We start from the raw sequence: 13,926 nt of genomic DNA, 5'->3' as shown, positions 1-13,926 counted from the left end.
CAAATTACAGGTGACTTGTTTAAGAGAACGTGTTAACAGTGCTACTCGGTTTTGTCTAACGAACTTAGGTTTCAGGAGGGCAACAACATCGTGTGTACTCCTGAGGGCTTGTAAGGCATCATTAACAAAGTGGTCATTTATACTAGAACTGATGCTATGGGAGCTGGACTCAGAGCATTTTCTCAGAATATCACTAAGTACTGGCTGAACTGTGTGTTTAAACTCAGACACAGAAGGGTCAGTTAAGGCAGTGTTTTTCAACCTTTTCTGAGCCACGGCACACTTTAACCTTAAAAAAAATCCCGCGGCACACCAGCATCCAAAAATTTAAAAAAAAAGGAGAAACTCCTAGTCTGTATTGATCTACAGCCCCTCCACAATCTCACATGCATTTTTGAGATGATTGTTACAGAAAAAGCTGGAAACTGCAGCTGTTTTTTTTCCTAAAAGATGCAATAAAAGTTAAGTTAGAAGATTTAAAAACAGTTTGTTGTGTGTTCGTTGGTTTCAAGACGTTTCACAACAGATCTCCTTGTGCGCTGTCACTCTCACAACCCAATGCATCATGGGAGATGTAGTGCATAAAACGGCAAAAGATCGCTTTTCGGAGCTTCATTGTTTTGTTCTCTTGTTCCACGGTCTGATACCGGATTCTGTGGAAAGCTACACCGCTAAAGACGACCTTTAGCTGGTATTTTTGTTAGCACTGAGCGACTTTACGAGCTAAATCGGGACAAGGAAGTGAAGACTTTAAGCACTTCTGATTGGTCAGACCGATGACATGTGATTAAGCCCCCCAGGGATGATTGGTGGAGAAAGTAAAGGGACGGGACTTTTCCAAAATACAGCCGAAGGTGCAGCTGAATCGCGTCATTCTTATCAAAATATCTTTAATAAAATAAAATAAACGCAAAGAAAAAGTGTTTTACGATCTTTTATATTCCTAACTCCTCAGTGTTTTATCAGGGCCTGTTTGGATGAACACAGAGCTGATATCCTGGAGATAGTAAATGTTTTTAGATCAGTTAATGAGGGCAATTTCCCACGGCGCACTTGACCATCTCCCACGGCACACTAGTGTGCCGCGGCACACTGGTTGAAAAACACTGATTTAAGGTTCTTCTAAGCCGTATCTTATTCACTGGGGCAGCAGCATGTTCTAATGTAAACTGGAAGGCAATCAGAAGTGATCAGAAATGATGGGGTTAAGAGGAAGGACACTCAGCTGGCTGATCTCTATCCCATGGGTTAGAACAAGATCCAGGGTGTGCTTATGACGGTGAGTGGGTTCATTCACACTTTGGGTGAAACCAACATCATCTAATAAAGCTGCAAAAGCCTTTCCTAGACAGTCACTGGGGTCATCAACATGAATATTAAAATCCCCTATTATTATAGTTTGATCAGAATCTAAGACAATAGTCGATAGGAAGTCGGAAAACTCAGTTAAAAATTCTGAATACGGGCTGGGGGGGGCAATAAATAATTATAAATAAAACAGTTTTTTGAGTCTTCCTGTTTGGGTGATTTATAGACAATATGATGCTTTCAAATGAATTATAAGCATTTTTAACTTTAGGGCTGAAAAGTAAGCTAGACTGTGATATTACTGCCAAACCACCTCCTTTCCCTGAAATCCTGGATTTCTGATAGTTTGCATAAGTGGGGGGGGGGGGGGGGGGGCTTCATTCAATCTAACATAGTCATCCTGTTAGAGCCAAGTTTCTGTTAAGGCTAGTAGACTAAGTTTGTTATCAGTGATTAACTCATTGACAAAGGGGGTCTTAGAGGAAATGGATGGCATGTTTGATAAACCACATTTAATTACATCATAATTCTGCTTGTGAGAACTGCTGTCTGTCACTGTAAGGTTTCTATGACGCGCTCCTTTCATTTGTCTTTCAGCACATAAGCTAAAGCTCGGACCTGCTTGACTTTCCCTGCATGGGTTTTGCACCGGCACTAACCCTAAGGGAGGCTCAGAGGAGCGTTTTACACTGCTGATCTGCGCCAGGGTCTCGTCTCTGGATTGTCAGGTTAACAGACTAAGGCTAGCAGAAATGTTTCTAGAAAGAAGAGCGGCACCGTCCCGGGTGGGATGGACGCCGTCTCTCTGCATGAGACCGGGCTTCCCCCAAAACGCGCTCCAGTTATCCACAAAACCAACGCCGTTTTCTGGGCACCATCTAGAAAGCCAGCGGTTAAATGATGAAAAGCGGCTGTACATTTCATCATTGACTAAGTTCGGCAGGGGACCAGAGAAAATTACAGTGTCTGACATTGACTTAGCCAGTTTACACACCGAAGCTACGTTTAACTTAACCACCTCTGACTGTCTCCGTCGGGCATCATTACCGCTTGCGTGAATCACGACTCGACGGAACCTGGACTTACTCTGAGCTAACATCCTAAGGTTCCCTTCGATGTCACCAACTCTGGCCCCCGGATAACACCTGACTCTAGCCGCTGGGAGCTCCACGTTTCTAACTTCAGAAGAGCTGATAACCAGAGTTGAGGGTTCAGCGGGTGTGTCGCTGAAGGGGGAGAACCCGTTACTAACCTGGAGTCTCGGTTGCTCTAAGTTTTTACGTTTAGCACTACGTTTCCTCCCAACCGGTGCAAACCCCTGAGTGTTTCCCGGCTGCTGGGAGGGCAGGAACCGAGTTCTATGAAATTCTGAACTGAATCGAATTGAGATTTTAGCGTATCGTTACACCCTTACTTTCCACATACCCCAGGGATTATTGGACGTAAAGTATTGCTGGATCCTCTGAGCGTATGCAGCCTTGATCCTCTTCACCCCCGTGTGTAGCTCCCCTCTGCTGCTCTGAGTGCCACCTTGTCACCAGACTGGAACGCAGCATTCCTGTTTTTCAGTTGAGACCCCACCTCTACGTTCAGCCAGGGTTTATGGTTGGGATAGTCCGTTAAAGTCCTGGTGCTAGTCATGTCCTCCATGCACTTTCTGATGTACCCAAGGACGCCTGATGTATATTCCTCCAGGTCCACCTCCCCCTTGTCCCCCTACCTGAAGATCTGCCAGTCTGTGTGCTTGAAACAGTCTTAGAGCTGGGGCAGTCACACTGTGATGGTGCCTGGCGTCTGGGGAGAGGACGGTCAGCAGGGACCAGCATGACTGGGATGTGATCGGAGAAGCCCAAATGGGGATGGGGACAGCTCTGTATGCGTCTTTTTTGTTGGTGTAGACACAGTCCGGAGTGTTATTTCCTCGTGTTGGATAGGAGATATGCTGGTGGAACTTGAGCAAAGTGTCTGTCAGGTTTACATGGTTAAAGTCTCCTGCAACCACGTAGGGTGCTTGTGCTGGAGCGAGTTTATGTCGTTGTGTAGCTCGGTTAGTGCTTCGTTAGCATTAGCACCCAGTGGGATGTAAACACCCATGACAAACACCACCGTAAACTCACGAGGCAGTTAGTGTGACAATTTCATTACATTTGTTCTCTTTCGTGATAAAAATGTCACACGTCCATGTCAAAAACTCAAAAAAACAGGATTTTCATCGGAGGGGTACATAAATGTCAGGTGACTTCACCATGCAGGCCACAGTCAGGATCTCAGACTCGTCACGTGTCACCTCAGGTCCACCAGAACAGAAAGCATCATAGGGGGGACCTGCAGTTATGCCTTGCAAGGCCAAATCACAGTGTTTTAGAGAAAGTTCCTCACAGTTAGAAAGGATGCATTCACCACTTCACCACTCAGGTTCCAACTCTTTCCATCAGCTGTGTGGCTCGGTCGCAACAAACTAAATCATCTCCATGGAAACTGCAGCGAGGAGCCGCTCTGAGCCTCGACATCGGCTCCATTTTGGGAGCTGCGGGACCAGGAGATTAATAGAACATCAGCAATAAAGACACTCTTCTCAGAGAACCTTACCAAACGGATCTGCGGCAGTTCAGTGGAGATCAGATTGAACTTTGAGATAATGTGTCGACGCCCTGCGAGGAGCAACCAAGCACCATCTGCTCTTCTCTGCCATTTGATGCCCTATAGACACTTTCCTCCTTTTCTCTTGTGCTCATGCACAGTCAGAAGTGCACATGCAGTGTCCTGGATCAGCACTTTAGTGTTTAGAAACAGACCTTCATTCCCTTTTGTTTCACAGTAACAAAAAAAACATGTCATGTGACAGTAGCAGTCAGAAGCTCCTTGATCAAAAGAAGTTTCTCTTCAATGTACTTAAGGTTTCGGAGGTGAAAGACATTTTTCCTACAGCTTTTCCAGCTTTCACCTTATGATGCGTCACATGAACTTGTAGCTGTTATTCAAGCAATAAACATCACCAAACCTTCAGAACTTTAGAGTGCAGCTGTTTCAAGCCAGCGGGAATGTTGAGGCCTGCAATTTTCCTGGGAGTCACGAAGAACACAGCTCGTGTGGCAACACATATCAACACCATCATCCCTGCGGCTTAGCAACCCTATGGGTTGGCTGGTGAAAATGATCAGGAGCAGACAAAGAAAGAGAATTGGACAAAAATTGTAGTTGTGACGTAGAAAATACACAAGCCCTCTGCGCTGAGATTTCAGCACCACTGACAGTCCCCCCTACAACTCAGAGGTGAATTTCTGATGAACCCTTGCCGTTCTGCAGAAACTATGTCCTAGAAAATGATGGTTTTTAGATTTGACTAATCATAATTAACCCTTGTGCTATCCTAGGCACTTTAACATTGGGAGTTGGGTCATCTAGACCCACTAGACAGTGCCCTGAACCTTTTTTCTCCAATGATTTGTGATCTTCACTGGTGTCCATGGATTACATGAAATCTTTCCACCTTTATCCACCTTTGTCATGGTAGGGAGAACATGTCAATGGAAGGGGGGGGGTCATCTAAGATAGCACAAGGGTTATAAGACCATTTGGAAAACTTGATCATCCTCATCATGGCTTTAAAAATAGATAAACAGATGATCTGAGTGGAAATTTGAACTTTTGAACAAATGGGATGGACTCAGGAAAGGCAGCAGCTGAAGGTCCTGTGACCATGTCATTCTAGCCACGACCCAAACTTCTGCATTTTCCGTTTTGGATAAAACTCTTTGATCCACATTTCCTTTTGAATGAGAAGATGAGTTACAAAACCTGCTTCTCTTTGCAAAACTGAATGTTTTCTTTACACAAAACAGAACTTTTTAAAACTGTTTCAAATGTAAAAAGGTTATTTCTCTTCAGGCGCCTCGTTGATGTTGATCCTTTGGTGAGCTCACCCGAACCCTGGTCCTCCTGATAACCAGAGTCTGCCCTGTGTTCCAAGAACCTCTATTGTTCAGTTTCCCCGTCTTTCACTGGAACCAGACGCCTGGCTTCCTCAGAATGAAGAAGACTCCTGTTTGATGGCTTCCCTCCAGACGGCTGGACTGAGACACCAGGCTGTGATTGGTTTCCTCTGAGCTGCACATGAAGGACGATGCAGCAGGCTTGTTCTCATCAAGTCTCCATTAGTGGGAGTGTAATGTGTTTTTAATGAAGAAGACACAAACAACCACGAGTCAGTCACGACCTTGGCCTCTGCGGGGAGGAGGGCACCCCCCCAACCTGTCCACGTCTGATGCTGCTCATCTGAGGTTATGGGAGGAGACCTGACAGATCTGAGGTGCAGGGATTTTCCATTTGGATTCATGGAGAGTTTTTATTGTTAATCAGAGAAATTATCTAAAGCAATCATCTTTTTTTTTCTTTTTTTCTTTTAACCAGGACTAGCCCCCTCCCCACCCCCAGGCTGTGCCCCCCCCCATCGCCTGATAATTCTGTGATTCTGAGCGCAGAAGGGCCAAGGGAAAAGCTTGTTAAAGCTGCGGCAATCAGGCACAGAAGTTTAATCACTCAAGTCCAATCGCAAAGTGCACATTCCAGCGGAAAAACAGCACGGCCGTGTGTTTTTAACACCACAGCGTCCAGAGCAACGATCAATCTTTTATTCCATCTTCTAAAGCAACTTTAGAGGGGTTTTGGGGGTACAATGACACCCTCCCTTCACCAGATGTCTATGAAGGTGTTACCAGACCGAGAGGAATCTGGACCAGTAGCAAACAACACACAGGCTAGGGTGGGCCGGGCCACCAGAACTTTGTCTTATAATCACTGAGAGGAGACAAGTGTATGCTGATGCCCATTTAATCTGAGCTAAACATCATGTATACACTTTTTAGTGTCATCATCATTCAACATAAAGAAACGGAATATAAAAGATGCATAATAAAAGTGTGAATAGTAAATACAATACATGTTAGTCTCCACTCAATAAGGACAAAAGACGAGTTACAAATCAAGTATCTCACACACACAAATGTTCTGAGTCTTTGTGTTTCCTTGTGTGTGTTCTCTGACAGAAGTTTCTCTATGAAGTGATATTTACACCACCACATTACAAACATTCTTACAAACGTTCTTATTGCCAAATTTTGTTCTTTTGTTAATTTGATTTCAAAAACTTTTTGTTTTTTGCTTTCAAAACAAATGTTTTTGCATGCGTTTTGTCTCACCTCACTTGTTTCCTATCAGGCTGTTTGATGGCATAGCTGCAGTGACGTGTGGTGAGGTTGATGGCTGGTGAGGCACCGAATCCTCTGGAGTCAGATTTACAAGAACTGAATATTTCAGCATTCATCCAACAGCAGGTAACAACATAGAAGATACACACAAGAACATATCTGTCCTACAGACAATATTTCTTTCATAGACATGGATAGAACACTCTATTGTGTATAGATTATTCATATACACTGTAAACAATTGAAAGTATACAAATGTGTTCAGCAAACATTTCTGGTATTTTTCCAGCTCCAAATTTTAAAGCTTTAATCAGTTATCAAACGTTGCATGTGAAAATGATCCTAAAAATTTCAGGCCTAATATTTTAGTTTTCAAATACTTACATTTTTCTCCACTTACTCCCATGTTATTTTTAAAAAACAAAATTGAAAACCATGTTTAGCCTCACTTATTGAGTCCATGCGCCGATCCTTCACCACAAAAGCTCTATGATCTGTTGGAAAAGTCTTCCTCATTTCCTTTAGTTCAATGCTTCTCTAAAAGTAGTGGTAGTGGTTTTAGGCACAGGTAATACAGGCAATTGCCCGGGACGCAAAAGGGGGGCTGCGGTGACAGCGGCTCATTGCTTGGAAAAAAATCTGCGCCACTATTGGTTTCCTATTACCTGTTATATGACAGAGTTTGTACCAGCCTGAAACTGTGAACTGCCTTCCTTGCAGCTGCTCCTGTCTCCTGCTCATACGCGTGTGTGAGAAGGAAAGGGGAGGGGTAGTGGGCTCAGGCAGCCAGGTGGAACACGCAGGTGGAGCGCTAGATTGTGCAACATCAGGATCATCACGTGCCTTTAGATGACTCAGCTCATGCTAGTAATGTCAATCTTTATGAACTATTGTAGACATTTTGATGACGTGTCTTTATTTTCCATCAATGTATTCTTTGTCTGTCTGTGGTTTAGTTGGTGTCAGTATTAAACAGAAAGACAGCAGGTAATGCAGGAAAACAGCTGCACTTTATGAGATCATAAATAAACAATCCATCATTTAGAAAAAAAAATCTGCACAATGTTTTTTACCTATTTCTTCAGACTAGACACATTTTTAAGATCTGTTAAAAAAAACAGAGATAAAAAGATTTAAAAAATATATAATTTTCTGCTGCACAAGTGTTTGGGATTAGATTAACAGCAATAATAAGCAAAAGAATGATGGTTCACCAAAGTAGACTTAATTGATTTAACTTTTTTAAACATTTTTCACAGCGTCTTATTTTTGAAGAACTCGTGTTATTTTGTCTAAAGTAAAAAAAAAATCATAAAAAATGCTGTTTTCTCTTCACGTTTCAACATTTATTCATGAAAATAAAACAATTGTTCAGATATAAATCCTAATGTCCAGCTGGACCGAGTCGGAACTCAAACGCTTTTTTTTCTGCTGCAGACATTTTAAACACGTTGGTCACTACACTGACATGTATAAATACAAAACTCTTCTTTGCTGCTCCTTCTAGGTTTTACTCTGAGAGAAACCGGGCAGAATGATTGAAATCCATGTGACACAACAGGATGAGACCATGTCCTCTATGCTATGAGGACACTGAAGAGGCGCGACTGCAGCAGGTGACAACGTGAACGCTGGCGTGCACCAGAGGGGAAGACCTGCCAGCCCAGGTGAGCGGGGAGCAGAGGAGGCAACCACAGACTTCATATGCTTCAGATGCGGCCTGAAGGGACACCTGGCCAGAACCTGCCAGCGTAAGCCGTGGTGCAGCTTGTGCAAAAGCAGCACGCACCGGGACAGCACCTGCAGACTCAGACATGGCAGAGGACGAGATGACGCACGCAAAGCCTGCAGCGAGACGGAAAACCAGGAGAAGGAGTTCGCCTTCCGAGTGAGCGAGGGAACAGGCATTAACCCGAAGGGCCTGATTGTCGACTGTGGAGCAATTTCACATATCATCACTGATCTCCGGAGGTTCAGACGTTTTGATGAGAACTTTCAGGCCGGATCACACTGTGTGGAGCTGGCTGATGGCACAAAGTGTAGAGGAGTGGCGGAGGTCTGTCTGACTAGCTGCGTTTACATGGGCAAAAGTAATCGGAAAGAATGCCTGATCGGAAGAAAAATGCGTCATGTAAACACGCCGTTCGGAATACTCTGCCCCGATCAGACTCGTTCGGATCAAAATTTCTTTCTGATCGAGATAGCTGGGTTATACCGATTGTTTATCCGATCGTTGTGCATGGAAACGGTTCATTCCGATCGTGTGTCACTACTACTCTGGTTTAACGTCATGCATAGATGATGTTTCGCTGAGACAAAGCTTTGGAGCTCAAACAGGACCGACCAGCTTCTCTGCGGAGGCCCCGTCAAAAGCGCCGCTCCGCTCTCGCCCCGCTGGCTCTCCCCTCTCTTACACCCCTTGAGGGGGATGCCGGGAAGGAGCGCTTCGTGCCCCGTGACCCAGCACCCGAGCTCTGCGTCCGGGTTCGGGTGCTGGTGGACCGAGTGAACCATGTCTCAGAGTCTGAGCAGACCAGCTGGATTTATTGATGTGTGTTTGAGGGGAGGGGAGGATGCTTTGTTACGTGTGCGTTTTGTTGTTTTGTTATGTGTGGGAGACTTGGATGGACTGCGCTCTGGGTTGGCGGCTGCCGGCTTCAGGAGAGCACACACAGCGGCTTTGGGGCGGTGTGTGTGCTTAGAGCAGAAATGCCTCTTAGTGCTAAGAAACCGTTCAAACAATAACGTGGATTTGTGTTTCCAGTTGTGTCCCGAAGAAATAGAGGCTGAGGTTATTCCCACATATTTACCTGCAGCCAGGATGCAGATTGCAGCGTTTCCCGCATGGATTAAATTTTATGTTCATAGATAGGCTTAATGTTGTTAGCGCGTGTTAGCCTCTTCTAACACTGGCTTCTTCCAGCTCCGTTCTTCCACAAAGAAAGCACTGACCACACGGATTAACAGCGAACAGGCGCTTCATAATATTCATTACATTAATAAAAGCATGTTTGGAAGATTGTCTCGTATATTACAGAGCTGCTGCATAAACGTATGTGGCAGGTGTTTGATTACAACGGGACTCATGTCCTCTTCCGGGATTTTTTAACACTACTGCACATGTCCAAATGACTTATTCCGACAGAGAGTGTGGCCCATGTGAACGTTTGTTCTAATCGGAAAAAGGTTTTTCTGATCCCATGTGCACAGTTGAATTTTAACCCGACCATTGATCCGATCAAGATATTTTGCCCATGTAACCGCGGCTATTGACAGCAGAGGCAGATGTGTGAAGGGGTGTGATGAAGAAGGCCTTGTTCATCCCATCCTACCCACAGGACATCTTCTGTGTGAAAGCAGCCACAGCTGGTGGAGTGACTGTAATCTTCAAGAAAAGGAAGGACGTATTGATTCACAGAGACAGTGCAAATTTTTATATTTATGTACATGAAAGGTTACATTATTTACACACAAGTAATGATGGAACTTATACTAATCAGTGTGAAGACCAATGTAAATAATAATAATAATAATTGATACTTTATTTATCCCACAATGGGAAATTCTTCTCTGGGCAAGCGGTGAGGAGGCAGTCTTGCCCAAGGACCCCCACTGGGCGATGTTAACTGCTCGCCATTGATATGGTAATTGCCCCAGTACCATTGTTCATTGTTTATTCCCCTTCGGGAATAGAACCCTGGATTCCTGCGTGGTAACCCTTTACCTTACCAACTGAGCTACCCAGCCGTAAAGGATGCTTTGACACGCAGACATGGCATACAATTCTGGGACACTGTTACCATGCAGATATTCAGAAGTTGCAGAATGTCGTTGCTGGTATGAAAATCAAGGCTTCAACCACCAAACTTCCAACATGTGACGTGTGCACTGAGGGTAAACTTTACCAAACCACAAACAGAGAGCCTGGTGTAAGAGCTCAAAAGCCTTTAGAGCTTGTTCATACTGACCTGGCTGGACCACTGCACCCAGAGTCCAGAGATGGTCACAGATATGCAGTTTCATTTACTGATGATTTTTCTAGTGCAATCTATGTCTATTTGATAAAGAGTAAGAATGAGGCGGTTTTGGCTACAGAAATGTTTCTGGCTGATATTGCTCCATATGGAAAAGTAAAATGTTTTAGATCTGACAATGGCACTGAGTTTACTGGAAAAGCTTTCCAGGACCTTCTGCTTTTGCATCAGACATGAGACGTCAGCTCCATACTCGCCACACCAGTATGGCACTGCAGAGCGGAACTGGCATACTCCTTTTGACATGGCAAGATGTATGCTGATTGAAAGTGATTTGCCAAAGCAGTCGTGGACCTATGCTGTCCAGACTGCTGCTATGGTGAGAAACAGAAGTTTTAATAAACGCATAGAGCAGACACCGGTTGAGGCATTGTCAGGTAGACGGCTTAATCTGTCCAGGATGCAAAGGTTTAGCACTGACTGTTTTCTTTACAAACAGGATAAAAGTAAACTAGACCCAAGGTGTGAAAAGAGTGTTTTCAATAGTTTTGATAAAAATAGTTCTGCTTATATTGTTTATTTTCCTGACACTAAGAAAGTGCAGAAGCATAGGCTTGTTAAGTTTTTGTCTAAAGCATTTGCAGAGCAACAGACCCAGACTGTAACAACCCCTGAAGAGAACTTTATTGAGTATGAGCCAAAATATCCAGATCACCGTGTTAAAAGAACAGCCTGATGTAAGTAATCAATATGAAGTGATTCCTGTCCCAACACAAACAGATGAAGTCAAGCATGATCCAGAATCTAGACGTTACCTTTCTAGAGAAAGAAGGAAGCCAGACAGGTTGCCAGACACGCTGACTAAAACCTCGTTTGAGGAAACTGACCACATTCAGAGTAACATCGATTATTGCTAAAAAAAAATCACATGCAACATACCGGTTTCATTCAGAGAAGCTGTAAGCTCTGATAAATCTAGTGGGAAGATATGTCTAGAACAGGGGTGGCGAACTAGTTGGACACCAAGAGCCGAATTTTTTCACTGTGAGAGTCAAAGAGCCACACCACACACTGACCTGCCAAGACGTACACACAAAAACACGCAATTAAAGCCGTATTATTTTCCATAAAACACTCCTCTCCCTACAACAGTACGGCAAGTCTTGTACTTGTGTTTATTTCAAGGAAAGTGTCCACCCTCAATACACACATCAAATACAGCTTAGCCAGAGTTAACACAGCAACTACATGGATGTCAGATACCCCCTCCACACACACAGGCACCTCTCTCTCATCTCATACACACACACACTCTCTCTCTCTCTTTCTCTCTCTCTATCTCACTATGAATAACTGAATATTTCACCATTCATCATTCAACTGGTAATTCTTTGTGTCTCAACATTCCTCTTTCACTGACCCTTACACCAACAAATACACAAACATCTGGACAGAGCATCCTTCTGGTGTCTAAGGCCGCATTTACACTGCAGGTCTTGATGCTCATATCCGATTTTCTCACTATATCCGATTTATTTGACGACCCGCTTACATCATCTTTTGAAAGTGACCCGTATCTGATTTTTGCATTTACACTATACAATGCTGAAACTATCAAACATAGACGTTCTGAGGACTATGTAGCAGTATTTCCGCACTCCGCGGACCTCTTTCGGACTTTTATAATTGCGGTTGTCATGGAGGCAAGGCGGCGACGGAAGGAGGCGTTGCCTTGGGCGCTCCAGAGGGGATGCACGGGGGAGTAAAAAGGGGGGCTGCTCGGCCGTCTTATATGCTCTCTCAGAGTTTTGAATGAGGAAGTGTTTGCAGACGTGCTGTACTAACAGTTTGATCCAAGTGTTGAACCTTTCCTGCGCGATGACTTCTCTTTTCTGACCGTAGTCAGAAACACACGGGAGATTTCCTCGGGGTTCTCTTTTCCGTTCTGAACCATCAGCCTCCAGAGTTGGTTAAGAAAGACTCCAAAACTTTTGGGCGAGAAACCTTATTTTTGATTTACGGTTCGCCGACACTCCCCCGCTCCGCACTCAAACCCACTCTCTCTCCTTACACACACACGCAAGCACGCGCGCGCTCACACACACGGTCCCCATCATACACGCCCCCCAAAGAAATAAACAGCTTCTAGCCTGTTCCATAGCAACTGTGTCCCGCTTCATTAGTTACCGTTTGCGTCCGGACCGGACATAACAGCAGTTTCCGACTACGGTCTGAAGCCTTAGGCTGAAAGGTAACACGCGGAAAGCAAAATCAGCACAAAAAGCACCTTAATAAGTCATGTGATCTCAGTTGGTGGTGTCCTGAGTTGACGTCACTGACGTACGACTCACAATCATTTACTGGGGAATATCCGATTTGTCTGCTTACATGGCACACGCAAATGCACGTATCCGATTCATTTCCGATTTATTTCCACATATGAGAGAGGCCTGTATCCGATCTGAGAAAAACGGAATCCATGTGCTTTTGTCCTGCTTACACGTTCACCGGTCATATCCGATCTGTGCCACATGAGAGGAAAAAATCGGAATTGGGTCACTTGAACCATGCAGTGTAAAGGCGGCCTAAGTGATTCATATTCACAATGAACACATTAAATACATTACATTTCAGTTTTTTGCAACTTAAATTATTTTTTACCTTTATTAGAATATCTTGCTTTTATATGTTTTTTTTAATTTAAAATTGAATGACTGACTCCCTTAAGGCCTTCAGCCCCTAAGACTCAAAAGTCTTAGGGGCTGAAGGCGGCGCTAACCCCTGGGCCAGTCGTAGCCTCTCTGATCGGTTCCTACACGTGAGTGTCAGTCAGAACGGACCGATGCCTTGATTTGTCGTGTTTCAAGGTAATAAACAGGGACTGGCAGACATAATATATTGAGCAGAGCATCAACAGCATCTTGAGAGCAGCTCTTTGACACACGGGGATTTCTCTGTTCTCCAAAACATAACAAAGAGATTTCAGCTCAATCATCTCCGGTTCTCTCGCTGCCTCATCAGTGACAAGCGGGGATCTCAGGCAGTCAGTCTCTGCAGTAAAGGATCCATGAGAAAAGTGACCTGCGGTCGTTTCCGTCCAGTTGCGCAAGCAGCGTCACGATCTGCGCTTTAGTCATTTGGACTGCAGCTTTCTCTGCTGTGAGCTCCTCAAAGAAGGAAAGTGGGATGATGGCCGTTTTGAATGTGCACTTTGTTTGAAAAGCTTGAACTTGTTCATAAAGGAGACAATTTAATTTTTGTCAGATCAAGAAGAGTTTTTTATTTTCCCCGGGATCTATTTTGTTCTTTTCTGCCATGAACTATTTTACTGCTTCAAAAAGCTCATAATAATAATAAACATCATGACTTGCTGTTCAGTAAAAAAGTAAGAATCTTCCCGTTCTTCCAGAAACAACCTGTGAATATCTTTATACTCT

Source organism: Oryzias latipes, chromosome 3, assembly GCF_053564925.1.
Source record: "Oryzias latipes strain Hd-rR chromosome 3, Olatipes_Hd-rR_3.1".
Classification (NCBI taxonomy): domain Eukaryota; kingdom Metazoa; phylum Chordata; class Actinopteri; order Beloniformes; family Adrianichthyidae; genus Oryzias; species Oryzias latipes.
This window is presented reverse-complemented; position numbering follows the sequence as displayed.